Genomic DNA, 27906 nt, shown 5'->3' on the forward strand with positions numbered 1-27906 from the left:
GAAAAAAAAGGAATTCAAGATTACATGCTATGAACTCCAGAAGAAGGCTTTCTTTGGCACAATGCAAAGATGGAGGTCAGCTCTAGCAGTACATTTGAGAGACCTAGATCTATCCCTAGGACTTATGAATGAGGTTCATTCCTTGCAAAATAAAACCAAATTTGGAGACGCTACCCCAAGAAAGAGAAGCGAAAGTAGTACCAAATTAACCTAAAATTGTTCATTACTTTATGTAACTTTATTTCATTCATGACTTCATTCTCAAATCTCGTTTCATTGTTCTCTTTTGTGCTTTCCTTTTTCTTTTGGTAGTTTTTTTTTTTTTTTTTTGGATAGGGCAAGAAGGGAGGCGGGGAAATAAATTCTGGCTCTGAGTTTCTGCTCACTTTCAGCTCTGCTGCTGTATAATAAAAACCTGTGGCTGGAAAGAAAGAATGCAAGAAGGCTGTGATTTATGTGGAAACAAAGTAGAAGGCATATGTGCAAACAAGCAATTCAGAGCTCAGCAGAAAGCCAGGAACAATTCTTGGCAGTGCCACAGGCAGCTGGCATCGCGGGGCACCGCTGCCCTCGCAGGGCTGCCCGCAGCAGATAGACAGGCTTCTGTGTAATGAGCCCGCGGCTGGCGTAAGCTCTTCCGTTTGGCAGAGGAGAAGCCTCCAAGAAGTCTCCCGAGCATGGCGGCGAGGTCAGACTGCAGCGCTTTGGAAATTCCGCGTAGCTAGAGGAACTTCGGCACAAACGGGCCGTTTCCGATTCACGAAAGAAACTCTCAGCAACTGGCTCTAGTTTGGAGGGTGCATGCCAAGAAAAACGCGCGTCCCTCTTTTTTTTTTTCTCTCTTCTTTGTACAGTCGTCGGATCTCCAGAAAAGAACTGACATACCATCCAGCTGGCGGGTCTAGGAATTTGCAGCGGCGCTGAATGTCCGGCCCTGATCCGCGCGCTGCACGGTGGACCGGGGGAGCCCTCCGAGGGGGGGCTCGTAAAAGCTGCCTGTGGTAACCTCTTGCCAGCTTCGTAGCGGTGGCGCTCCGCTGGACACGCAGAGCTGGGGCGGGCGCTAGGACCCCGGCAGAGCAGCCCCCGCCGAGCGCCGTGTAAGGTTACACGCCGGCCTTTCCACCGCTCCCCCTCCCTCCCTCCCTTAGCGGATTTGGGGGGAGCCGAGCGCGGCGGAGAGGCTTTAGGACCCGGAAGGCGACGGCCGAGGCTTGGAGCGCCGGTAGGTTAAAAACTCTGACATTCCTCTCATTCCTCTGTGAATGGGGCCGATTGTTGCGTCCCGGACCCGAGCTTTTCTCTCCGCTTTCCGCGCATCATGTCAAGCACGTTGTAGCCTCCTCTTCTCTGCCACTCACTCGAGCCTTCTGGTGAGGGGGTGAAAGGGGGGAACGGGACTCGGCGATGGTCGTCTCATGCTGGATTAAAGGCTTCTTCTGGGAACTTCTGAGCGAGAACTGAAAGGTAAAAGGAATTCTTTTGTGTAAACGCGATTAATCGCCGGCCCCTTTATGTTCAGCACTTAGCAGACTTGTTCTTTGATGGCTTTTGCGTGATCGCTGGCTGCGATCATCTGTTTTCTCTGTAAACGCTCCGAACTTGGAGTCCCCCCCGTCCCCCCCCCCCTGCCGCCGATGTAAGTGCGGAGGGTGAAACTCAAGGAAAATCAGGACGCTGTTGGCTTTTTTCTGAAAGACACTCGCATGGATTCTATGTGAGATGTGTCTGGGCATGAGAGATCCTCAATGAATAGGCTCTGTTTAATATTTTGGCAGTGTGCAATTAACAGAAGAAGCACGGGATGAGAGGGAGAAGTTGGTGTTTTTAAGTGCCAAAGAAGGCTAACTCAGCTGAAAGCTGTAATTAGGAGTCGGCTTTTGGCAAAACACTTGAAACCGCAGTTCAGAGTTTGTTTTTATTTTCATCCAAATGGGATGGCTAGGGCAATAAATCTAAAACTCATGTAAAAAGTTTAAGAAAGTAAATTTATGGGAGAATGGTATTCGGAGGATGGTGCTTACTCCGGAATCCCCTGTATCGCTGGGGCCCCTCATATGATGATTGTGGTACTCCACGTATCTTTTCCAGTGGTTTAGTTTGATTTCAGAATGCAATACGTTCAGGAGATGTAGCTGGTAAAATTACTTAATCTTCCCGTGTATGAAGCCCATCTCAACGGGTCGTGTGTCATCATTTCCCCATGCTTAACAAAGGCCAGACTGGATCAAGGCCCTTATGAGAGTGTGATTTTGTGTTTAAAGAGACAACATGCAAGGTTCATGACTACCAGATGATACTGCAAACCTCTGCTCTTTGCCATTACTTACTGTATTGTTTATACTGTACAGAGATAGCGGCATGACATAGGGTTGCCAGCTTTTCAAGACCTTTCAAATAATTGCACCCAGTCCCACTTGACCTTTCTGGTTACTGCATGTTTATTTATTTATTTAACACTTTTTTATACCGACCTTCATATTGAATGTTGAAGCTGTTGTTTTGAAAGGAGGTCTTCCCTCAGGAATGTAACCATCCTGTTTTTTCCACACTCTCATGCTTTAAATCCAAGGCGGTTTAGTGGTCCAGGCAGTTGAAAGTGCCAATCCGTGAGCATGAGGCCAGGTTGGGCTGTGACTTAGCATCGTTTGGAAATTGGGCTACTTTTGCGACAGAAGCCTCCATTGTGTGCAGGAACCGAGATGTCAGCAGTTGGAGTTGGGGAGGGGGAGGGAAGAGAAGACACAGGAACATGTTGACATCCCTGGAGGCGCCTAGCAGCACCTGGTAGACCTCCGTCAAGACATACTAACTAAAAGGTATTCGAGTGACCAGGAAGGCAATGTCCAACAGCCCATCTAGCCACAAAAAAAAAAGTGTGTGGGCAGTGGATGGATGAGATGGTAAAACAGTTGGAGTTGGGGGGGGGGGAGGAAGGGGGATGAAAATGCAAAGGTATGTGTGCTGTTTACTCCTCCTGAGCTAAAAAGAAAAAAAAAATCCTTTAGGGATGCCTCATTTTCATCTTGCTAAAAATGGAAACTTGCATGTATTTTTAGTCAGATAAGTGAGGCCAATTTAAATGACTTTGGACATTTCTTTCCACATTTAATTTCTGATCACCCACTTCAAGGCAGATTACATTTAGGTGCTATAGGTATTTCCCTATCCCCAGAGGGCTTACAATCTTAATTTTGTACCTGAGGTAATGGAGGGTGAAGTGATTTGTCCACGGTCACAAATAGCAGCAGCAGCAGCAGGATTGGCACCCTGGCTTCCCTGGTTCACGGCCTGCAGCTCTAATCGTTAGACTATACCTCCAGATAGTTTTATGTGAATATGCAGTAGCCCTCCCTGAAATTTGAGCATGCACGGTCCCCTCTGAAAGGTAAAGAAATAAGGGTGTCGGGTGGCCTAGGCGAACATTCATCCCTGCATGCACACCCCCTCCAGCAACTTACCTACTAGTGGCAGCTCCACTGCTCTTACTAGCGATGGCTCCAGCACAGCGCTGCCTTCTGTGGTGGCAGTGACTCTGGCATACCATTCCTTTCTTTCCTCACACTCGGCCTAGCATCCCCTCCCTCTCTGTCACTGCACAGCATTTCTTCTCTTCTTCCACTTCCCCCCCCCCCCCCCCTTAACATTTTATTTATTTATTTATCGAGTTTTATATACCGTCATTCTGTTTCGCCATCACAGCAGTTTCCTGACAGGGAATACAGGAACTCTCTTTCCTGTGCTTCCTGTCTAGTATACCAGTGCCACCCAATCTCTTTGTTCTCTTTCTACAGTGCCCAGAACCCTCTCTATCTCCACCCCACCCTCAGCTACCCAGCACTCTCTCTCCCATCTTTTCTCTCTCTCCACTTCCTCTCTCGCTTCCCATCCTATCACCTACCCAGCACCTTCTCTCTTCACCTGCTCAACTCAATCCCTCCCAACCACTAGCACCTTCTCTTTCTCTGTCCTTACCCTCTCTTTCATCACCCTCACCCGCCCAGTACTCTCTCACTTCACCCCCACATCTACCTAGCATTTATTTCCCTCTCTTTCTTGCCTCCGAATTACTACGGCTCCAGGCCTCCTACAGTCTTCAGCCACTGGTGGGATGAGCTCCACTAGCAGCTCAGTGCAAACAATTTTAATACTCGCTGGCCAGCACATTTGGTGTTTTGACTACCGATGTTGCAATGAACAAGGTCAGCAATGAGGATTTCGCTGTCCCCAAAAATTTTGGCCCACTAGGTGACTGCCTGGATAGCCTAATGGAAGGGCTGGCCTGAACCTGGAGAGCAATCTTGAGAACCAGAAATAAGTTTTTAATCACAGTGCAATTTTTGGTAGCAGTCTTGGCACTCTGCTGCTCCAGACAACAATTTTGCTTTACAGCCTGCCCCAACATCAGCCACTATGGCATTACGGTATAAGGTAATTACCCAAACCTCAAGATTCACTCCCACCTGGCATATATAAACTCCATCTCCTCAGTCTCTGACTTGCCAACATTGTTTGGTCATCACGCAGTTCTCACATCTTCCAAGCTAACATTTTTTGTGTACAAGTCCTTTTGCTTTTCAGATCAGGAATTCCTTCTTCCTTTGACTTAGTGCCTGAGAATCAAGCAGGAAAGCAGAAGTGTAGGCCAGCAAGCTAGTTGCAAGGTGTTTTTTTTTAACCTGATTAAATTTTGACAGTTATACTGTCGTCATCAGTGCAAAATGAGATAAGGCTGATAAGATCTAAATGCACAAATGTGAACAACTTTCTGGGCCAGACTATTTCACTTTTGACCATATGATCAGGGTGCTATAAGGGACCTTCAGATCTACTCAGGAACATAAGACCTTTGGAATTAAGGGGGACTGATCCAACTCCACCACTTTTTGGGTCTCCATTTGACCAATTGCAGCAAATGTTTGGGGTTTTCCAAATTCACCAGTCATAAAATGAGTTATCTTGGGTAGGTGAACATATGTTTGAAACGGTTTTGAAGAAGACATTTAGGGTGCAGGAAAAGCAGCGTTATCATCGGATGTTCTGTCAATGAACTCCGCTCCACCCCCGACCCGGCCCATAAGGGGAGATTCACGCGCACACGTGGGGCCTCCTGGATAATTAAAGCAACTATGCAATCACCCAAACCCTTCATTGTCAGTTCTTGCTGTAACCTCATTATTACTTTAGTTGTAAGGCACAGATGACCTTTCAGTCCTAGCTCAACACAATCCAGCATGTATCTGTGTAGCTTAGGCGGTCATTTATCAAAGTGGCATTTTTACATGCGTTAAGGCTTTTAATGCATTTGAAAACACCATAATGCGTGGTGTGATGCAAATTAGGAAAAGGGGAGGAGTTTGGGGTGGGAATTCTGGCCAAGGAGGCCCACGTAGCTACTCGAGGTGAGGTTTAGGTATTAGTGTAGGAGTTAGGGGCCACTTTGACATGCAGAGTGCGACGTACGAACAGAACAGTGCACTCTTGTGAAGATTTGATGACCTTCGGAGTGAGGAAACTTACCCAAAGATGAGATTTGTGCAGTGTTCTCTCAACCTAGCTTGATGGACTCTCTACCTGGGTAACATCAAGCTAGGTTGAGAGAACATTGCACAAATCTCCCCTAGTATGAGGGCCTTATAGTTAGGCTCTCTCGCTCTCCCCCCCCCCCCCCCCCCATACACACTGGTTGTAGGTAGAAATTGCAACAATTGTGGTACTTACTGCAAAGTGCGAAAAAGTTATCACAGTCTGCGGTAATACCTATGCGAAGCACTAAGATAGCGCACACTGCAATAAGCAGCCTCTTACCATAAAACACACCCCTTTTCCTATCGCATGCGATATTTAGTGCATTTTGATAAATCCAGGCCTTAGTTGGTATTTCGAGGATAACTCGGTGAAGGATCCAACAGCTGTACTTTGGCAAAACTGCCTGAAGAACTGAAGCCCCTTGTTATGCCGTAGGGCTATATCAGGGGAATGAAAAGCCCCTGGAGACAGGATTCTTTTGTAAGGGAAAAATAGAACAGAGGACATCCTGAAGTGTTTTCTTCAAAATTTACAAATAGAAACCCATATATCCATAGTGTGTGAAAGAAGAGAGTGAGTACTCACCTGCCTTGACTGACTGGGAAGATCTGTGGCAGACTGTCCTAGCAACCTAGTAACAAAGTTTTTTTTTATTTGGAAAGGGGCATTCCATCACTGTCTCTTGTCTACTTGAGCATACTTAGTTTAATATGGGAGGATTTCCCGTTCCCTATAAAGCTAGCTAAAACATTTATTTAAATCTACATACCAGGGCTTGTGTAAGGGTTTAAAGTACCCTAGACAAAATGTACCTGGTTCTTGTGGCCTATTGCCAGGTTCTTGTGGCCTGGTTTTGGCCTCTGTTGGAAACAGGATGCTGGGCTTGATGGACCCTTGGTCTGACCCAGCATGGAAATTTCTTATGTTCTTATGTACCTCAAGGGACCCACCTTAGCATAGTGCTCCTGTCTTTGGAGGCCCTGGCTCTAGCACAGCATCTCCCCTTCATCTCTTTCTCAACACTCTGCTCAGCATCTCTTCTTCTTCCTTCCCCTACAGATTTCTCCTCTTTCCTCCACTCCAAGCCTAGCACACTACAATCATCCCAGTCCTTTATACCCTCTGTCTGCAGTGCCAACATCCTCTCCCACCCCACCCACAACTCCCCAGCACCCTCTCTTTCCATCCTGCCAACTGCTCAGTACCTTCTCTTTCTCCCCACCGCCACCCATTCTACACACACTCTCTCCACCCCCACTCACTTAGCATGCACACTCTCTCTCGCCATCCCACCCCCAGCATGCTCCCTCGCTCTACATCTCATGCTCCCTCTTTATCTCTCTACCGTCTACCCACCTAGTACTCCCTCTCTCTCTACCCCATTCTTGCCCAGTACCCTCCACAATTACCCAGCATTCATTTCCCTTTCTCATTCCCCTTCTCTATCATACCTCTTGGAGAAGAGATGGCTGAGGGGGAGATATGATAGAGGTCTATAAAATAATGAGTGGAGTGGAACGAGTAAACAATCAGTTATTTATGCTTTCAAAAAGTACAGAGACTAGGATACCTACAATGAAGTTCCAAGTTGACACATTTAAAACTAATAAGAAAAAATATTTTTTACTCGACGCATAATTAAGCTCTGGAATTCATTGCCAGAGGATGTGGTGAAAGCTATTAGTGTAGCTGTATTAAAAAAAATGTGGACAATTTCCTGGAGGAAAAGTCCATAAACCATTATTAAGGCAGAATTGCAGAAATCCACTGCTTATTCTTGGGATAAGCAGCTTGGAATCTTATCTAACCCTTGGGATCCTGCCAGGTACTTGTGACCTGACTTGGCCACTGTTGGAAACAGGATATTGGGCTTGATGGACCTTTGGTCTGACCCAGCTTGGCAAGTCTTATGTTCTTATGTTCCTAATGCTAGACCTCTTCCTGCATTCTTTAGCTGCTGGCAGGATGGGCTCCTCTGGCAACCCCGAGCCTCTTCCTCCTCTTCAGCCACTGATGGGATTGGCTTCACTAAAGGCCCTGAACCTCTGTCTCCTCTTGGATCTCTGAAGGGATGGGCTCTGCATTGGTAGAACTTTGCCTTCCTTCCTCAAGATTTGGACTCTAGGTGACTGCCTAGTTTGTCTAATGGAAGCCCTGGCCCTGCTTCGGACACTCAAAATGGAATATTTCAGCAAACATGTTGAACAAAAACTCAGTAGGCATGGATGAGCCACCATCTTTTTTTTTTTTATCTCTTTAATATTTTAATAGAATTTCAAGCGGGCCACTTAAAATTAAGAAGAATACTAGCGCATCAAGATAAGAAGATGCAAATCTTCATAGTCTGCAGCATTCATGTGATTGCTGCCTCAGCCTAGCTCTGATTGTCTGAGTGAAGGTTTTCAGCAGACCCCCGAAGTTCCAATGACGTTTTCAGGCCGATTCTTTTGAGCCTGGCAGAAAGTTCAGCTGAGAAAGCTCAGCTAGATCATTTATCAAGCTCCTTAGCTATCATTTTATGACCAGAGAAATCCAATAATGACTAGAAATAAATGAAGAAAAAAAAATATTGAACGGCTGCCGGAGCTTCATTCACACACATTTGGCTGACTCGGTGCATCCGGGGGTCTCCCTTGCTAATCAGTTCCGCTGATTCTCTTGGGCAGTCACTAAAGCACATAACAGTTCATTTTGTTCCTCTCGTTGAGCCTGCAAAAAGTGTAAAATTGTGCATTTGGGATGCAAAAATTCATTAGCCTTATAAAAGTTAGGACAGGAACTGGGAACTGCCAAACAAGAAAGAGATCTAGGAGTAATCATCTCAGATGACCTCAAGATAGTCAGTAAATGTAATAAAGCAACTGAAAAAGCTAACAGCATGCTCGGTTGCATAAGTAGATTTATCATTAGCAGGGAAAAACCAATATTGCCCTGGTTTAGGTCACTAGTGAGACCCCATCTTGAGTACTCTGTTTGGAGGTTCTAACTTTGTAGGCACATTGAGGTGATGCAAGTGGTTGAGAAAAGGTCTACTAAAGTGACCCAAGGCCTGTAACTCAAACCCTACAAAGAAAGGCTTATGAGACTCAAAATACACTCACTGGAGGAAAGAAGGGATAGGGAGGTTGTGATGGAAACATCTACATATTTGACAGGCTTAAATAAAATATGGGAATGCAACATTTTCCATAGAAGAGGAAATTCAAGGCCAATTGTTCCTGATCTGAAGGTGCAGGGAGGAAGGATCCTAGGAAGCAGAAGCAGCTTACTGGCAACCAAAACCATAAGGGAATTTAACCCTGCTTGGGACAGAATGCAGTGGTAAAGGCAGGTGGGAGGTAACCAGTAGAAGAAATGAGAGCGGGAGTCTGAGTGTTTGCATTGGGCTTCTATGTTTAGGTGCCTAAACATTGCAAATGTAGGTGTTTATTTTCCAGCGAATTAAGGGTTCTTTCAGGATACTTGTGACCTGGATTGGCCACTGTTGGAAACGGGAAGCTGGGCTTGATGGACCCTCGGTCTGACCCAGTATGGCAAATTCTTATGTTCTTACAAATAAAATCAATGTTTTTGAAGTATAAGTCACTAGGTGCCTTTTTCCGGTTGAATCAAATGCACACAGATGCACTGTCACATCAACATGCTCACATTCTATCAGTAACCAGCAGTAGCACTCACTTCCCCCCAGGCCTTAGCACATACCCCTTCATCTAGCGCTCTCCATCGCACTGCCCCAGCTCTCTTCCTTCCACACAACCCCAGCCCCACCACATTATCTCTCCATCACATTATCTTCCCACCCCTCCCCACCATTGCTCAGTCTGTTCTCATACCACAAGCTCCCCCTGCTTGCTGGTGGGTGCAGAGTTGCTGGCAGGTGGAGGATGGGGGGGGAATGTAGGCCCATCACCTGGTAAAAGCTTGGACAGCTAGATATCTCGGCCGCATTCAGTACGATTGGCCATCGGGTTTTGATTAACCATCTTATAGAGTTAGGGGGTAAGCGGCCAGCCTTTTGAAATGGTTCACTTTTCTGGGGAATAGAATGCAGCAAATTCATCTTGGGAACAGTTCATGCAAATGGTACAACATTCATACAGGGGTCCTGTAGGGCTCTGCATTGTCAGCAATGCTTTTCAGCATTTACTTAATTCCATTATTTAAATTGTTTACGGGATTGGGATTAAATGTCTTCATTTCTGCAGACAGTTTACAATTTTTTTTACCCATCAAAGATTCTTTAAATTCTGCTCTAGATCTTTAAAAAAAATCTACTTTAATGCAAAAGGATGTCCCAACATCATTTAATCTTGAATTTAGAGAAATTAGAACTTCTGTTTCTGTCCAGAACAAAGGAGGTTCCAGAGATTGTGAAACTTGAGTTATCAGTGACAGTAAGAGGCTTTGGGGTTCTCTTGGATTCTCATCTTTCTATGTTTTCACAAATAACATTTTTTATTTGTTCAGGGTATTTTAAAATTCGGATGTTGAGGCGACTTAAACCATTTTTAGACGCCCTTTGTCCTACAGTCATTACTATTGTCGAGCTTGGATTACTGTAATTCCTTGTTTCTGGGACTCCCAAATTCTTCTTTATGGCCTTTGCAGTTGCTCCAAAATTCAGCAGCCCGGCTGCTAACAAGGTGTAAGAAATGTGATCCTATTACGCCAGTGCTGCCAGCGTTACACTGGCTCCCTATGAGAGCGCAAATCGACTGTAAGGTGTTGGTGCTGATGTTTAAATTGATTAACAACAAAACAAAATGAGAATGGTTGGGTTCAGCGTTGAGAGTCTATACTCCTTCTCGATCTCTCTGCTCCCAAAAGAAGGGTTTAATGGAAATTCCGTGTATTAAGAATGCACTTTTGGGTGAGATCAGAGATTGCGCCTTTTCTGTGGCGGGACCCAGTGCCTGGAATAACATGCCAGAACAATTAGGAACACAGAGTGAGAAAGAGCTACCTTTAAAAAAAAAAAAAAAATCTCTCAAAATGTGTCGGTTTCAGAAGGAATTTGGAGGGGAAGGTTAACATGGGGTCCCAGAAAAAAAAAAGGAATATTTTGCATTCAGTTTTGAATAGAATCCAGGTCAGAATTATAGTGTATTGTGTGTGTGATCTCCTATTAGACACCGCTGCAATATTATTATGAATGGCGGTATAGAAGTGTTTTTAAATAAAATAAATGGAGGAGGCACAAAATGAGAGTGGAGGATCTAAGGCAGGCAAGGAGAGGGGTGAGAGTATAATAGGGGCAGCGGTGTTTTTCTGGGGCTTATCCAATAAACATCGATTTATTTTTTTTTTGCACTGGGGTGTTTCATCTGCATTTATCAATTAACATTTGAAAATGAAAGCCCCAGTTATCTGACATTGTTGGGCTGGCCCGATGTCTTAGTGGCAAAGGAAAGAGATATGAACTGTAAGGAAAGAGATATGAAAACATGGGAAAAAATCCTGGAGAGTTGTGATTTCAGCTTCATTGTGTCATAATTTAAGAGGCTGAAAGCAGAGCTGTAGCCAGGCAGTTTGGTGCCTATGGCTTAAGGGGGAAAGTGCACCTTCACCCTGTATACAGCACTCTGGGAGACATATTTTGGGGGGGTTCATTTACATTTAAAACATAATGCTATTATTTATAACCTATAAGTAAAGACAAGTCTGACCGTGGGCTCAGAATTTTGACCCTTAGGGCTTTATGGCTGTGAACCGTAACCTCTACCCAGCTGTTTAGTAATTTCTACCTTCTTAAGCAGTAGGGGTTGAAAAGGGAGTGTGAGACTTTAAGCAATGATGACGTCCTGCTCTTTTTTTTCCTTCTATTGAATTATATGATTTTTATATTAAATTAAACTAATTGGGTTCTAGATCTCATTAACAGCAAAGCAAACTCCCTCCATCCACTTACCAGGTACATTGTACACTCAGAAACGTTACGTACTATTGGGCCGATGCAATATCAAGCGTGAAAAAGCGTGTGTACAATCTGGGTGCATTCAATGTGCGCACATCCCCCTCTCTCGGTCACCCGATGCGATCCATAAATGAGCTGATGCGTTAAAAAGATGTAGTAGGGATAAATTGTACATTCATGGCATCAGGCACCCAGGAGATGTGGCTGTGTGCAGGTCAGGAAAATGAATGCTCAATTAACGAGCATCCGTTCTCCTAACCCGCACACTGCCACGGGTCAGGGAACAGTGACTCGTAAATTGAGCGTCCGTTCTCCTAACCCGCACACAGCTATGGGTCAGGGAAACAGTGACTCGTAAATTGAGGGTCCGTTCTCCTAACCCGCACACTGCCACGGGTCAGGGAACAGTGACTCGTAAATTGAGCGTCCGTTCTCCTAACCCGCACACAGCTATGGGTCAGGGAAACAGTGACTCATAAATTGAGCGTCCGTTCTCCTAACCCGCACACAGCTATGGGTCAGGGAAACAGTGACTCATAAATTGAGCGTCCGTTCTCCTAACCCACACACTGCCACGGGTCAGGGAACAGTGACTCATAAATTGAGCGTCCGTTCTCCTAACCCACACACTGCCACGGGTCAGGGAACAGTGACTCGTAAACTGAGCGTCCGTTCTCCTAATCTGACCGTCGTCAAGATTTTTTTTTTTCATGCTGCTTCCTGTGGTTCCTTGTACTTAGTATCATCCCGATACTTGGAGCGCGTGAAGACTTAACGCCAATTCCGGGGCTGGCGTTAAGTTTTGCATGTTAAAACATGCGCGTTGGGTGCACGGTGTTTTTTGTTTTTTTTTTAATGGGGGGAGGGGGGGGGGCGGGGGAATAGCTAATAGCCTCATCTGCATGGCATTTACATGTGATGAGCGCTATTAGCCATGTGGATGGCTTTGGACGCGTGTTTTGGACCTGCTAATCCCATTATTACATCGGGAGTTATTCTAGCGCGTCCAACCGCACGGTAAGCTGTGTGCTAGGCTGAGTGCACTGTATTGCATCGGCCTGTAAAACAGTACGAACACCAGGACACACACAGCATCAACCCTCTCTGCAGGGCCTACGGCTCCTGTTAGCTAAAGCCCTTCTCACAATAGGCTCCTTCACCACCCAAAACACCCCCACACACCTGGCTGACCCACTTGCCCCCTCTGTAAACATTTTCCTTGCTTTAGTCTCTCACTAGATTCCTCTGTTTGTCACAAGCCCAACCTGTCTTATCAGCTGTATGCTTCTCCTTCACAGCTGATTAGTTTTCTAACCCAATCTCTCTTCTTTTTTTTTTTTTTTTTTCTTTTTATGAATGGGATCAGCACTTATCCACTTCTGATGACACTGCCAGTCTCGGTTACATTTCCAGTGCATGATGTTTGTTTGTAGTCTGAAATAGCAATCCTTCCTTTCACTGCCTTTCCCCACCTAGTCTGCGGTTGCCATACCTGGGGATTTTTGAGTTATGGTCATCGATGATTGGGGGGGGGGGGGGGGGGGGTGCGTGCATCAACTTTCTCTCTCTTCTCCCCTTCCACAAACACCTGCTCTCTGACTCGCACATTCTCTGTCTGGCATACCCCAGCACCCTCCTCCGTTCCCCAGGTGCCAGCGCTCTCCCCGTCCCTAGCCATACGCACCCAGCGCAGAGAACGGCCCTTTGCTTCCTGCTCCAACCCCTCCTCTACCAGGCAGCCTACAGGGTAGGGGAGGGTTGGGTGAGGCGGATCCTGGAGCAGAGATGAAAAGAAATGAATCTGCTTCCTAATTCATCCCCTCCCTCCTGCCTTGCAAGAAATAGGAGGAGAGAGGGAGAATTTGGAGTGGACAGAGCAGAGCAGACCAAAGAAGGGCTACTCTGTTCCCTAATCCAACCCCTCCCTTCCTATTGTTCTCCCAGAAGCAGCGGTGTCACGGCACCCTTCTGGCAGTGGCACCTATGGCCCAGGCCATATCGGCCCTAGGGTAGCTATAGTTCTGGCTCAAAGCCCCAAAAAAGTAGCACGGGGAAAGTGCCAGACCAAAGAAAATGTAATCTGAAACTTTTTTAGAGGGCCAAAGAAAGGGAAGTACATGTCAATGGGCAGGGAGTGGTAATATGGCTTCATCATAACGTCCAAGAAAGTTGAGGTAACTTGAATGAAGCGGCCATGTTTATAACCCTAACATTAACGAGCGTGGGGTGGCTGGTTTCACACAGAAGCCTCACTAGTTTTGGTGGCTGTACACATTATTACAAAACTTGGTGGTAAAGACATGGGAGGGGCCTGGGTGATTGATTACGTGTGGGTCTTGCAAGAGCCAAAGAGGAAGCTTACAAGGCCTTGCATAATCTACCAGCAAAGGTAGCTGAGGCCAGCACTGTGCAGGAATCTAAACATGTTCGGAAGTGATAGAGAACGGGATGGGAAGAGGGAAAGGGAAAGCTACTGTTGGTTTAAGCATGGGAATTTATTATTAGGTAATTAATTAATTATACTGTTGGCTTTTAATTAACATTTAAACATCTTATAAGAATAATTTGCACTAGAAAACAAAGATAACATCCAGGAATAAACCAAAAGAAAATAATAACATACGGGCCAATTCAGTAAAGTCCACGGGAGAGCAGGCGAATGCCCGGTCTCCCGGCGTGCGCACAGGCCACTCTCCTGTGCAAGCGATTCAGTATGCTAATTAGGACCGGAGCGGCGGCTGTCAGCGGGTTTGACAGCCGACGCTCAATTTTGCCGGCATCGGTTCTCGAGCCCGCTGACAGCCATGGGCTCGGAAACCGGACGCCGGCAAAATTGAGTGTCCGGTTTTCGACCCAACAGCTGCGGGCCGACTTCTTTTTTTTTTTTTTTACTTTTGGAAAGCTTTGGAACCTCCGACTTAATATCGCCATGATATTAAGTCAGAGGGTGCACAGAAAAGCAGTTTTTACTACTTTTCTGTGCACTTTCCCAGTGCCCGAAGAAATTAGCGCCTACCTTTGGGTAGGCGCTAATTTCTGAAAGCAAAATGTGCGGCTTGGCTGCACATTTTGTTTTCTGAATCGCGCGGGAATACCTAATAGGGCCATCAACATGCATTTGCATGTTGCGGGCGCTATTAGGTTCAGGGGATTGGACGCGCGTTTTCGGCCTCTTACTGAATAAGGGGTAAGGGAAAATGCGCGTCCAATGGCGGGTTAACTGTATTGGCCCGTAAGTTGGGGGTGGGGGAGGGGTGGTGGGATGGGATGGGAGCATTCTGGGGTGGAGCCACTTATCTGGCTCTCTTACTGCCTGATTTACTAAGGCTTTTCTCCCATTCTGTGTCTATGGGAAAATACCTTGCTCAGTCAGGCCCTTAAGCCTCAGCTAAGTTAGCCAGATAAGTTAGACTTGCCATTGAGCAGGTCTAAGGTTATCCAGTTATTAGATAGCCGGGTATGTTCAGTGCCATTGGCTATTCCAGCCAAGTTAGCTGCTTGGGGTTATCTTGCCAACTTGCCCAGCTGGATAGCGGCTGAATGTGGACCTCTTTGTCTTTTCATAGACCGTTTGAAGATTTATTTTTAATAAAGCATCCTTCCAAAAAAAAAATCAAAAAAGTGGAGATCCAAGGAAAACTCCCAGGCTTGACGTTTTATAAAAGAAAAAATGGAGAAAGAAATCTATATTGCAGGGGCAAGCATCATATCCTAATAATGGCCTAATGCAATCCTCCTCTGATCACAAATCTCATATAATTCAGGACACATCCAACTTTTTAGAATCCAGGAAAAATCTGGGATATGATGGCGCAAAAAAACCCAAAAAACATTTACAGGGAAAACAAATCACAAACTTTGCTCCTAGTGCAATTGCTTCGCGGAGTACTGTAAGAATATTTCTCTAAATTATTATTATATTCTTCCACAATACAAAGGAGGCAAGTGATGTCCCCGTGTCTAGTTCTTCTTCATCACTCAACTTTTCCAACCGCGGACAAGTCACCTTTTTCTAAAGGAGCTCCTTGTCTCTGTTCCGCAGCCCTACCAATGGGCAGAAAGGCCTTTAAAGGAGCTCTTAAAATCTCCAAAATATATCATGGGCATATTTCCAGTAGAGAGCTGGTGATAATTATTGGGACGTGTAAAACATAATATTCAAATATCTTGTATAATTTTCAAAATTCTCCACTTTCCAAGCTAGAACCGAGCTTCTCTGGAGCAGCCCTATCTGGATAACCTGTTGTTCTGACTGTTCCATCTTCTGTACCTGCTTACTCAAGGAAACCTCATTGGATTGCATCTGCTGATGTATATATCTAGTTAAAATCACCAACAAGGTTGATTTTCAGTTATGATTATGTGTGTGTGTGTCTATCTATCTACTGTACATATATATGTGTGTATATATAGAGCTACTGAAACATTACATATGTGATAATTCTCAAACGTGTAGTACCCTTCTGGCCCCACTCTGCAACACTTAGGGGGCTAATTTTCAATCAAATTAACATACGTAAAAATAGTATATATTGTAGCGCTTTTCAAAAGACCACTTACACACATAAAGGTCGATTTCAAAAGCCTGACGTGTTCCAAAATTAGGGGATGGGCGAATATGTTGGGCTCGCGCGCACGAAGCGGATTTGAAAAGCTGCCCGGACACATGCTGAATATTGCTGCGCGCGCGTATCAGAACTTCTCAAAAAGGGATGGAGCGTGGGCGGGGCATGGGCGTTTCAGGACTTTAACCAGAAATTTGCACAGAAATTTGCGATCTGGTGTGCGCCGAGGGCCCCTGCCACTCAACTTTACTTCTGCTATGGAGGGCGTGTAAGTCCAAAAAAAAAAAAAAGAAGCTATTTCAGAGGGATTTAAAGGGTCTGGGATAACGGGGGTGTACAAGCTATCGACCCAGGGGGGGTTTGGTGGACCTAGCTGGTAACCGTTATTGATATGGTAACTTGTTGTTGATATTTATCTAATAACCATGTTCTTATGTTCAGAAATTGTGTTTTATATCTACGTTCTCATGTTCTATGTAATGCCTTATCAGCGACTGTTTTGTTTTTATGGAAACCGACCTGATTCGATATGTCTATCGAGAATGTCGGTATATAAAAATTCTAAATAAATAAATTCTAAATAAATAACCGGGTGAACTGGGGAGGACCCGGTAAAACAGGCAATGACGTCTCCCTTTTTAAAATTTCCCCCCTTACGCGGTAGAAGCAACTCTTGTGTACACAGGTGCGCGTCCACTTAAAATTGGGTGCACTTGTGCGCACAGCTAGGCATGTTTGACAACATGCACGCATGTATGCACATATGTTATAAAATAGCCACATCCCTGGATGCGGACCAACGAACACACAAACATGTGCGCTCGCGTGCCACTTTGAAAGTTACCATCCGTAAGCCGAGCTTTAAGAACACAAATCTTTTTGAAAATCAAACCCTTAATGTGAATTTTTTATTTGCCAGCTGAATTTTTGTCCATCAGTGAATTTTGCAGATTTGAACCTACAGAGTACACCAATAATTCTCAAACCCAGTCCTCAAGATACCCAGACAGGTCTGTTTTGGTTTTTTTTTTAAAGACGTCTTCAGTGAATATTTGTGAAATGAATTTACATTGTTTAAGAGGCAGTTTAATTAGCATCTTTTGATTACCCTGAAAACCAGATTTATTGGAGTGGCTGGAGAACCACTTGAGTACACTATCGATATATTTTAAATTCACATAAAATATCTGCTTTGCTTCTCTCTCTCTCTACATATAAACAATTATGGTATTTGTATAGTCGGAGAATTCTTAGAATATTGCTCTGCCTCTTCTCAACTTTCCTACCGTTTCCAACCTGCCTTCCTCCTTTCGTTTCCTGTCTTCCCCTCGCATTGCACCCTCTTTTCTTCCTTTGCGCTCTCTCCTAACCCCTAATTTCTTAATTTTGGTGGGCTACTGCCTTTTCTGTGGGTGCGTGCTCTTCAGGTCAGTATTGGTTACCATGAGAGGCAGACATTTTCCTCTGGGGTAAGAAGACCTCAAGCTTTCAGACAGGATTAGAGCGAGGATTGCAAAAGGTGAGCTTTTTTTCCTTGCCCAGGGATAATACGCCTTCCCGGTGCACTGCCTGGGGGTGAGATGCCTCTCTCTCAGGCTTATAGCACAATGGGTGCAGTCTCCTGTCAGTGGGACCACGCTCTGTCTAGGCTGCCCATTGAGTGTGTGCAGGCTTTTCACGCATTGCTTGCTTTTACAGGGACACTCGGGAAACGCCTGCTAGCTGTATTGTGCAACATGGCATATACGCAAGCTCAAAGGTGTTACTGGGACTAATAACCAAGGGGCATGGTGGACTCAAAATGCGAAAGTGAGTCCTCTGGAAGAAATCTAAAGACTTAAACCGGGTAAGGCTGCAAGCCTACCCGTGCACCATTGTGTGTAAACAGACAGTGTGTCATCATATCCCAGCGGCCTAAGTGGTACAAGAATTCAGCTGTATGCCAGAGTCATAGACACCCCTCCCAACTACATGACAGAAAGAAGAAAAAAAATATTCCATCTCAATTAGGATATAAAGGTCCAGAAGCAAGTTGGAAGGAGAGAACCACTCGAAATTGGCAGCACCAACAGGAAAAAACCTGAAGAGATGAGACATTCAGGATAATGGATTATGGACAAGATGGTTTACAGCCAGCATAGAAGAAGATGGTAAAAGCAAATGCATGCAGATTCTGTAAAACAGACATAGAGATGAAGATGTTAGAAATCCTGACTACTGAAAAGCATAGGGGGCCCATGTAATCAGGGATGTTAAAATTAGCGCAGGCTTTTACTCCTGTTGTAGCTTGCACGTTTCTGGCATAAGTTAATGCTGGTATATAACAGGGGGTTTAACCCCTACAAAATGCCTACTAAAACAGGAGTAAAACCAGCGCTAAGATTAGTGCAGGCGTTTGCAAATCCCTTGGAAAAGAAGGCGTTAGCTATTCCTCAGCAGGTGCGCTATAGGGCAGACAGCTTAAAGCACATTTTCTTCTTGCTGGAAACTTAACTCCTGGGTCAGAACAGAAGTAGAACGTAACTCGCACATCTGGTGGCCATATTATACTATTGCTGTGCCCAGTGTGGGAGTGTACCAGACTGGGCACAGCAATAGGATAACTTTTGGCCACCAGAAATGTGAGCTAACTGCACCTTGGACCCAGGAATTTAATTTCCAGTGCTCTCGGGAGAGCATCTGCACTTGAAATGTGCACCGGCACTGTGCATCCAACTCTGGCACACTGTTTAATTGTAGATGCCCACGCCCAAGAGTTTACGCTTTGGTCACTTAAGCTGTAAGTGCCCACTCCAAACAGCAAATTCTTGCATCCAAGGCCCTTTTGGCAGAGAGTGACAAGAACCGTAAAATCAAAGTGTAAAGTGTCTGGGTGAGCCAACGTGCATCCTGTTCAGCTCTAGGTGCCCATCCTAGAAAGCTCAGGCTTTGATTTTACTTGCCATGCCTTGCCAAAATGGCATCCCACCTTGTGGGCACATTCTCCTATTAAGGCCATTTTTGATATAGAGTGACTAGTAAAATAAAAGAATAAGCTCTCTGGGGAAAGCACTTACAACTAGATGAGCAAAGCATAGGCTGTCTCGGTGGGCACCAACAGCTGAACAGCACTACATATGCGAGTGCTATCCAGCTGTTCAGGAAAACAAAGAAGACCCGTGACTAGTGTTTGTCTCAGAGAGTTGACATTGGAAATTTATCTCCTAGGTCTGAGGTGGAGTAAACTCACATTTCTGGTGGCCAAAGTTATTCTATTGCTGCACCCAGTCAGATAGAAAGGCGCTATCACATGGACACAGCAATAGAATATCATGGCCACCAGAAATGTGAGTTAACTTTTTTTCTCTACCTCAGGCCAAGGTGTTAACCTGAAAATCCACTTACGCGTATTAAACCAGAAGTATGAAAGTAAGCACTTAGAGTTGGAAGGAGTGTGACCAAAATAAACTTGCATACAACATTGTGTCCAAGTCAGGATGCCCAGTGCCAATCTCACATGCAAGGCCATTTTGCCTCGTGAAATGAAAGAGTAAGCTCTCTGGAGCAGGCGACAACAGCCGTTTGAGATGCACAGCACCAAAGTGCATATTGTTCAACTGTAGGTGCCTTCTCTAGAGAGCTTACCCTTTGATTTCTCTCTCTTGGTAAGCCTTGCCCAAATGGTCTTGCATGTGAGATTATGCCCAGGGTGGGATATCCAGGCCCAGTCTTGCATGCAAGTTCATTTTGGTCACACTTCTCCTCCACTTACCTCCTTATTCCTGGTTTGAAGCACTTTTCTGCATTAGCACAGATTTTTCAGTATAGCTCCATTTTAGCATGCTTTTTTATTAACTCCTGTTTGATTTACATCCCATTAGCTATCTGTATCCCTCAGGGACCCCTGATTTTAATGCACGCGTTAAGTGATATCCACACTAAAATTTAACTCCAGTTTTAGCGCAGGTTTATTACTGTTCATCAGCCCCCTAATAAGGTGGCCTGCCTGCTCCACTGAAAATTGTGTAAACCTTAAAACATCTCTGAACCAGGAAAGTTCCGGGATCACAACCCTGATAAAAAGCCTGATTCAAGAAAACCGGAAATAGTGGTGAAGAAGAAAAGCACAAAAACAGCATTGCCGATAGCAAATATTCTGTGGACTCACAGGCAGAGAAAAAAAAGATCCTCGTGTATCAAATGATGCAATCAGAAACCAAAAACGTGCGGTAGAAAGATACAGAAGCAGTTCCAACTGAATTGGGTGCCACTGGCCTGATTAAAAAAAATTGAGGCGCATCTAGGCATGTTGCCTGTGCATATTACATCTTATGAACTCCAGAAGGAAGCTCTCTTGTCCCACTGCTTGTATTAAGAAAGGGATTAGTGGGGAATTTGAGAGATTGAGGTCATACTCCACATGCTCTGCTTTATGAGTGAGGCTCACTCCTGTCAAAGTATGCACAAGATTAACCCATCGGAAGACCTCATCCGGGCAGGTAAAACAATCATCTTAGTCTTAAGTGGTGAAAACATTCTCAGATGGAGCCTCCATGTTTTGCTACGGGAAACACAAATTGCAATCCCATTTTCCATTCACAGCCACGAGCCAGACATAACCAGGTATTGTGAGATGAGGCAGATTGGTATCTGATCAGAAGGGTTATTCAGAGTAGTTCTTTCTTTCCTCTTCAGTTCTGGACCTTGATTGTCCGTGCCTTTTAATCATTATAGTGATGGAAGATTGTTCTTTGTTTTTCAGACTTTTCTGATAAGTATTTAAAAGTCCACATGTTTGGAAGTGCTAATTAGGATATGTGGAACCTGGAAAATTGAATGTATATAGCTAATGTAGTAACTGTCCCTAAGTGAATGACCATAAGCCAGGTGGTGTTTGATCTTTTTTTTTTTTTTTCCCAGTAGGGTACACACAGATCACCTGGGGTTAAAAGCACTGCGATTCCTGTTAAGTGAGTTCTCACATACTCCAGAGATCCAGTAAACACTGAGCACCCGTTTTCTGTGCACAATTATTGCATCGGCCCCAATGAATAAAAAGACCATAAAGCAGAACTAGAAACACGCAGACCAAAACTGAACTGGAAAGCGCAATAAGCCAGAGACTTTGTATGCAGTGCAACAAAGAGAAAAGAGAAACATCACCAGTCCTCAAAACAAATCAAGAAATATAAAATCAATAGCAATAAAACCATACTAACAAAAAGAACAGATTTATTGCAAAACAGCTGATGAATGAAATATCCAATAATGTAAAAACTCATATCAGAAATTTCCAGATGCCAATAAAATATTTCAAAACAGCAGACACAAAGGCCCAATAATGAAAAATAATAAGGATAAAAAAAATGCTCTGCTCTCCATACCTGGAAACGTTCGAGAGAGATTGTTGTGAATTAGGAGAAGGATGAGAGAGAGATGTTGCTTTCAACTTTCTCCTCTCTCTGTCACACACAAGCCCTCTCTCTGTCACACACACATACACACGCTCTCTCTCTTATTTATACACACAGGCTCTTAATCATACATACACTTACATCTACAGGTTCTCAGTCACACACTGAACACATCCAGGCTCTCAATGACTCACTTACATACATGCAGTCTCTAACACATATGCTTTCTTACTCTCTCCCCTCTCCCCCCCCAACCGAAGACCAATTAGCGGCAGCAACAGCCGCCTCCTCTTCCAGCCCTCGTGGCCTCGAGAAAGGAGTCCCATCGGCCACGGGGGCTGACGTCGCTCTTCTTTTTGCTCTGGGCCGCGCTTCCCTTCTCCTAGGGGCCGATGCTGCACGCACTTGTACCTAGCATGGTCTCCTCTTCCCGTGTGCGCGGCCGCTGCACACCACTTCCTCTTCCAGGCCGTTGGGGGGGTGGGGGAAGAGACTATGTTGCTAGTACCGCCGGGAGCTTCTTCCCGCTCTCCTGCGGAGTTCCGCCGGGGCCTTTCAGCATTTTAAGCCCGGGTGGAGGAAGAGTTTGCATCTCGCTGGGGCAGGGGGGAGCAGCTGAGCCGGCGGGGGACTGGGAAGTGTGGCGATTTGCACCTGAGTGTGCTTGGCGACACACCGGTTGAGAACCGCTGCTCTAGAACAGCCTTTCCCAGCCAGTGTGCTGCGGGGGTAGTGCAGTGAAATTTTTCCATTGGCTGGCCCAGTAGGGACGGCACTGCTGGCCATGGCAAAAATCTTTAGTTCTTTTCATCTGGCAGGCGGAGCCAACATGCAGCTCCTACCTGCTGCCACCTCCTCCTCCTCTATTGGTTTTCTGGGGCTGCAGGGTCTCACGAAATCCCGGGATCCCGCGCAGTTCCAAATGCAAAGGGAAGCCAACCTGGCAGAGGGAGAAGCAGCAGGTAAGCGCTGCTTGCCAGACTTTCCAGCCGGAGGAAATCACAGGGGGAGGGGGAGAATGGGGGGGGGGGGGGGTAAGAAGGGAAAGATGATTGCACAAAGGATGCAGGGGTTGGGACAGATGAATGCTTTGGGGGGGGGGGGGGTGCAAGGTGAGAGAGAGAGACAGATGGAGGGAAAATGAATGTCCGTAGGGTGGTGGGGAGAGGGGCAGATTGCTTCAGGAGTGGGGTGGGGGTGGGGAAGGGAAGGTGATATTTTAAGGGGGTGGGGGAAGAAGGAAAGGGAAAAAAAAGGTGATAATGCCAAGGGGGTGAAGAGGAGAGGAAGGAAAGGTGAGAGAGAAGAGAAAGTGATGATGCCGGGGGGGGGGGGGGGGGGGGGGGGAGGGTGAGAGGAGAGATAAAGGAAGGGGATGATGTCAGTGGGTGGGAGAGAGGGAATAGAGGCAATGATACCAAGCGAGTAGGGAGAGAGAGAGAGAGAAGAGGTGATGGTGGGAGGGAGAGGGAAGGGAAGAGATGATGCCAGGGGGTGGAGAGAGAGGAGAAGGTGATGATTCCAGAAGGTGAGAGAGGGAAGAGAATGAAATGATGCCAGGAGGTGAGGGTAGAGGCAAAGGAAGGTGATGATGGGATTGTGGAGGAGAAGGAAGAGAAGTGATGATACCAGAGGGGGGGGGGGGGGGGGGGGGGGGGGGGGGGGAGAGAAGGGATGGATAGCTCAAGGCACCATGAAGGGGCAGCAAAGCACCAAAAGAGTCAGAAGATCCCCCAAGGCAGTGAGAGAGGCAGGGGAGAGGCCAGAACCAGAGCTCCAGCAGTTCTTTTCAGGCTTAAGAGGCAGCACAGCAGGGATGTTCTTCAGCCCCTCCCCTCCAGGAAGCCTGCAGGAAAGAGAAGGAGAGGAGGTGAGCGTGGAGCACACAGAGAAGAGAGCAGCCACCTTGCTCCCTAATCCAGACCCTCCCATTCCCCCTCCCCTCACTTCTCCTCCTGTATTGCAGGGAACAGAAGGGGAAGGGGTGATATTGAAACAGACTTTGCAGAGCAAAGAACAGACACAAAAAAAAAAGGTTTGCATTTGAACAAGTTTGAAACTTGCAAGCAGTTCTGCCAATTGTCAAGGCTTCACCCCCCCTTGCTTTGATGAATGCACTACTGCTCACAACTTTCAAACTTTGTGCTAATTCAGCCCCTTTTTTTGTGTTCATTACCAAGGGCTTAATTTCTGGCAGAACAACACAGAGTAGCATTCTGCCACCTTTTCTGCTGGGACCTGAGAAAGCGGCACAGAGCCAGCAGTGAACACCAGATGTGGCTCTCCTGAGGAAACGGCCCAGAGCCAGTAGCTGCATGGGATATTTCTGCGCTTCTCCCCACCCCAGCCCTTGGAGGGAGCAGAGAAGAGCAGAGAGTGTTAGGGCTACTTACCCTGAGACAAGGGCAGCCACATGGCTTTGATTTGTGTGCAATTTCTCAGCACAATTTAGGAGGTCAAGGTGAATGCCAGTCACCCCCACTGCTTCTTCCGCTCCTGGGCGTGTTGGCATCCTGCTTATTGTGCCACCTTCCCAGCCCCTGGTGACCACACTGGTGAGGGCAAAAGGGCCAAAAGAATGAATGAGGGGGTTGGGGGAAGAGAGGAAGGAGAAGAAGAGTGAGTGATGGGATGTGAAGGGCAAAAGAGTGTTTGAAAAGATCAGAAAGGCTGTGGGTTGCATGGTGGAGGGGGGAGAGTGAGTCAGGGTATCAAAGATGATGTTAGTGAGGGGATTGGAGGAACTATGAGAATGAGATAATCAGAATAGGGGGTAGCCTGAGTAAAGTAATTGAAGGCTATGGAGAAAGAGTGAAGGAGGGGAGAGGATAGGATTGGGTGTGGTGAGGGAGGGAGAGAGAATGAGTGAGAAGAGCACATGGCATTGTTCCCATCCTTCCACTCCCAAGAAGGCAAAGAGCAGGCCCCACACCTCTGTCCAAGGAGACAGTGGACAGTGCACACCAGTCTGTTCCCGTCCCGCAAGGCAGAGGTGAACCAGCTGATCCGGATGCCTGTACTATTCTGGCTGAGCAGGAGAGTTGCTGGAAAGTGATTTTCCAGGGAGAGGAGGGGCTCAAGGGTCACCAGGAATAGAGGGTTAGACTTAGGGGCTTTAGGACACTGCAGGGGAGACAAGGACCACTGAGGAAATGATTGGGGGGGGGGGGGGGGGGAATCAGGATCACCTGGACAGAAAGGAGGGGTTAGAGAGAGAGACCTCCATTATCTCTGTCTTCTCTTCTTTAGCCCTGCATCCCCAATCCCCAGCCATTCTTTGCCTACCAATGCTCAACAAGCATGTGAAGAGTATGAAAAGTGTATTTGGGTGTGTGTGTGAGAGAGAAAGCTCACATTCACCCCTTTGCACAGATCACACATTTGGCCCTTGCCGCCCCCCCCCCCCCCCCCCCCTACAGTTCCACTTCCTTTGAATCTACAAATTAAGCCCTGGATTAGAGGGTCAAATCAAGTGAGAAAGTGGTATGACGACCCATAGGCTCATGAGAGGTGCAAAGCAACCATCAGAATGGCAAGAATATCCCAAGACTCCAAATGAGTGGCAAAGGGCACCAACCAAATTAGTAGAAAGCCCTAAACAATAGGGATGTGAATCGTTTTTTGACGATTTAAAATATCGTCCGATATATTTTAAATCGTCAAAAATCGTTAGGGCCACGATACAATACCAATTCCCCCGATTTATCGTTAAAAAATCGTAAATCAGGGGAAGGGGGAGGGCAAGAAAACCGGCACACTAAAACCCCCTAAAACCCACCCCCGACCCTTTAAATTAAATCCCCCACCCTCCCGAACCCCCCCCCAATGCTTTAAATTACCTGGGGATCCAGCGGTGGTCCAGAACGGCGGCGGTCCGGAACGGCCCCCTCAATTGCCGGCAGGAGATCGACTGCAGGAGGTCGTTCAGCGGCGCCCACTGAACGACCTCCTGCAGTCGATCTCCTGCCGGCGCCATTTTCCGTACGGAAAACGATTCGCGGCAAGAAATCGCTTCCTGAACCCCGCTGGACTCCCAGGAACTTTTGGCCAGCTTGGGGGGGGCCTCCTGACCCCCACAAGACTTGCCAAAAGTCCAGCGGGGGTCCGGAACAACCTCCTGTGTTGAATCGTTTTTGTCTATGGCCGCCGCCATTTTGCGGTGGCCATTTTGCAAAATGGCGCCGGCTGAAGACAACAGGATTCAATTGAGGGGGCCGTTCCGGACCGCCGCCGTTCTGGACCACCGCTGGATCCCCAGGTAATTTAAAGCATTGGGGGGGGGGGGGGGTTCGGGGGGGGGGGGGATTTAATTTAAAGGGTCGGGGGTGGGTTTTAGGGGGTTGGCTCACGATTTTCACGATAGTTTACACACCCAAACGGCAACAATACGATTCCCTCCCCCCCCCAGCCGAAATCTATTGTTAAGACATTCGAGGACACGATTCACATCTCTACTAAACAATCAGAAGTCAGAGAAAATTCCAAGAGGAGGCCTAATGTTATTTCCATATGGCATCATTAGGTGAAGGAGCTGCCTGTTTGGGCTTGGAGTTGGCCTTTACCAGAGGCTGAGATGCTACTGACTAAAAGCACCAAATGCTCTTTAGCTACTAGCTGTTTAATATCCTCTGATTCAGGGAATCCAGGATATGATTCTTCTGAATGAGTTTCTGCAAATACTGCCTCCATTAGTTCAGAGGAACATGGTCCTTATTCTGGGTGATGCTTATCTGCAGCCCTTTCCTTTTTCTGTCATATAATTCATTGAAGGTTAAATACTTTTTACTTGTTACTCTGCCTTTTTGCCGAGATGTTATATTTATTATCTATAATTATCCTTAACATATAACTCGTTCTCTGTATGAAGTTGTATAACTCTTTCTCTGTATGAAGTTGTATAACTCGTTTTCTGTATAAAGTTGTTTCACTGTAAACCGGGGTGAAGGCACTCAGCTATACTTCGGTATAAAAAAGAATATAAATAAATAAATACTTGATGAGACCAATAATAATAATAAGACCTATAACGAAACAGACTTTGAAGAAAATGTCCAAGAGGGCATGAAATTGTTAAGTAACTTGGTGGGTAAGGCTTGTGTAAAGCATAAGATGGCCAGGGAAAGACCAAGAGTTGGTAAGTACCATAGGAGAAGGAAATTTGGAAAGCACCAAGAAGACAGCTGGAACAGCAGAGGGAAGCACTGTAAGGTATCAAAACTGGTTTGGAGCAGCAGCAGTGGCACTAGCAATTAAAAACAGAAATGGTAGGAGCAGAGCAACACACAGAGTAGCTGAATACCTCCCAAGGTATACCTCAAGGTCTGAGGCAGGAGGAGGAAGAATAACATCAAAAGACAAAGGCACCAAGAGGGCAAAGTGGGACCTGAAGCAGCATGAAGGACCTGAGGAGTGGTGCAGCAAGCTTGCAACATAACGGATGGCCAGGGCAAGACCAAGAGTCAGCAAGTATTGTAGGGGGAAGGGGATTTGGAAAGCATTAAAAAGTCAGCCAGAGCAGTGGAGGAAGCACCCTAAGGTATGAGACTGGCTTGGAGGTGTGGCAGTACCAAACCCAGAAGTTTCTAGCCTTTTTTTTTTTTTTTTGAACTGTGAGAAGGCTTCTCCAAAACATCTTTCTGTGCCAGCTCTAGAGAGGAAATTGAGTTTCTTGCAAATGATCAGCAGGAGTAAGTCAGTATCACTTGATCCAGATAGCAGCTATAGAGTAGTTAAAAAGATGCTGCATTGTGATTTGTCCTCTGTGTGGTTTCCTTGCCAACTTGTCCTGCCTCAGCTCTAAAAAGACTGTGAGGTCACACAGACAAGAGTTGGTTGCTATAGTTACATACACCTGTTTATTTGTGACAGCACAATCATAGACTTGAATGGGGAAACAAACAAATGAAATGTATTGGGTATGGGCTTAGCCCTCAGGCATGAATAAGGAATTACAATATAGTAAACCTCTCATACCAAAACAGTGTTCAAGCAGCAACAACCCTATCTATGAAAAGGCAACATCGCAAATATTACACCAGTCCCTAAACACCCATACACCTCCTATTAAGAAAACAGAACATGTCAGGCTGCCTAAAAATATCTGTAAAGTAAAATACATGTATCTAAAAATATTGTACAAAAACTTAACTACATAGATCCCTTCTTCAGATGTCAGATCAGAGACAGTCACAAGACAGGTCCTATATTGTCTCAATAACTCACATAATACTTAAACACAAACCAATAAAAGTTATCACAGCCTGCTAAGACTACAGTTTACCCCAAGAAACAAATCTGCCATATCAAAACAACACTAACTCCCAAGATTCAAACTGTTACCACCAAACCCAGGAAAGAGCAGCACTGCAAACATTTCACCAGACCCTAGAAAACCAATATACCTCCTATTGAAAACAGAACAAGCCAGACTGCTATAGACCCTTCCTCTTGGTCGCACTGGAAGACCGACCAACAATAAAATCAAGAAATATGAAACATCAATCAT

General features: G+C 45.9%; 1 protein-coding gene and 1 long non-coding RNA gene across 6 annotated transcripts in view; one reads left to right on the forward strand and one right to left on the reverse strand.

Annotated features, from left to right (window-relative positions):
• The window catches only part of AMOTL1 (angiomotin like 1), a 232295-nt gene that overhangs the window by 25470 nt on the left and 178919 nt on the right, over positions 1-27906 (forward strand). For 2 of the 5 annotated variants that reach the window (XM_029602366.1, XM_029602370.1), the window contains exon 1: positions 1074-1467. The exons of 2 other annotated variants lie outside the window; for them this stretch is intronic. The gene's annotated coding sequence lies outside the window, so the exon portion shown is untranslated. Of the gene's footprint in view, positions 1-1073; positions 1468-27906 lie in introns of those variants that run through there. One more of the 5 variants, XM_029602368.1, reaches the window with a different exon arrangement.
• LOC115091966 lies at positions 293-1001 on the reverse strand. Its single transcript, XR_003856859.1, has 2 exons — positions 886-1001; positions 293-421 (listed from the first exon to the last, which is right to left on the reverse strand). It is a non-coding gene; the product is annotated as an uncharacterized LOC115091966 (long non-coding RNA).

Source organism: Rhinatrema bivittatum, chromosome 5 (genome assembly GCF_901001135.1).
Source record: "Rhinatrema bivittatum chromosome 5, aRhiBiv1.1, whole genome shotgun sequence".
Taxonomy (NCBI): domain Eukaryota; kingdom Metazoa; phylum Chordata; class Amphibia; order Gymnophiona; family Rhinatrematidae; genus Rhinatrema; species Rhinatrema bivittatum.